Source organism: Geospiza fortis, unplaced genomic scaffold (genome assembly GCF_000277835.1).
Source record: "Geospiza fortis unplaced genomic scaffold, GeoFor_1.0 scaffold171, whole genome shotgun sequence".
NCBI classification, from domain to species: Eukaryota; Metazoa; Chordata; class Aves; order Passeriformes; family Thraupidae; genus Geospiza; species Geospiza fortis.
Genome location: NW_005054313.1, coordinates 7095073 through 7096275, shown reverse-complemented (window position 1 = coordinate 7096275; position 1203 = coordinate 7095073). Strand labels below are relative to the sequence as shown.

Below are 1203 nucleotides of genomic sequence, written 5' to 3'. Positions count from 1 at the left end.
AGGGGAGGGAAACAGGTGAGCCCGGCTCTCCCGAGCGTGCTCGGCAGTGCTTTTCCTTGCGGTTTCTTAGACAGTCGTACTACAAAAAACACGGCTGTGGCGAGTATAATAGATAACTTGAACAATTTGATTGTATAGACTAATTGAAAGAGAGGAAATTTAGGTTAGGTATTCGGAAAATATTCTTTACTGTGAGGGTGGTGAGGCACTGGCACAGGTTGCATAGAGAGGCTGCAGATGCCCCATCCCTGGAAGCGTTCAAGTCCGTGTTGGATAAGGTCTTGAGCAACCTAGTTTGGTGGGAGTCGTCCCTGTCCATGGCAGGGGGCTGGAACTAAATGTTCCTAAGATCCATTCCAACCCTTTAACATTCTGTGATTCTGTAAGATTTAATGTGGGTGTATTACTCAGACTTTACCCCAAGGAACCTCTCTTCTCCCTACAGAAATCTTCAGCTTTTAATAACAAATTTTAAATACTCTTGGGATAATAAGGATTTACCCTGTCATTTTATTCTCAGCAGGTCTCTAATTTGAAGTCTGTAAACACTTGCATCAGCTTCTGCAGCCTCACCTGAGGTACATTAACTGTAATTTTACATTCTATGTGCATTTCCATAACACCTTCTCTCACCTGTATCAGTGACAGATGGAAGTTGTTTTTTATTCTGACACGACAATAGGAAAGGAAAAGCACAAATATAAAGGGCTGACAGTAAATTGAGAAACTTGGCATAAACTCTAATATAAAAAATAAATCTTTGAGATAGCACAGTTGATAGAAGAATCAGCATAAGGACAAACAAGAGGAAACATTTTGCTCAGATGTCTCACATTTGTATTTCTACGGGAAGATTTTCCTGTACCCTTGAATTGTGAAGAGACAGTTTCAGAATGCCACGTCCCTGTTCAGTGGGGACACTGCAACACTTCAAACATGTAGAGCATCGGGAGAAGTCGGTGATGTAAAATAAAACTCTGAAAGTACGTAAATTAGTTCGTGCAAGGAAACAATGTGTATCTGGTAAGGGGATGAAGGAAACCAAAGCAAAACTCTAAAAGTGAATTAGTCTTCTGCAGGGAAAAGCCATGTATCCGGTGAGGGGACAAAGGACAGCATCCCGCGCACTCTCTCAGTCTGTCCGTACTCCGGGGCGGTGAAGGCTCCGTAGCGCCGGCCCCGGAAGCGGCGGGAGAGGCCCCG

At 43.7% G+C, this 1203-nt stretch overlaps 1 protein-coding gene across 1 annotated transcript in view; it reads right to left on the bottom strand.

Annotated features, from left to right (window-relative positions):
* Positions 1-1203, bottom strand: part of MINDY2 (MINDY lysine 48 deubiquitinase 2) — a 29702-nt gene that overhangs the window by 25456 nt on the left and 3043 nt on the right. The gene's annotated exons all lie outside the window — the stretch shown is intronic.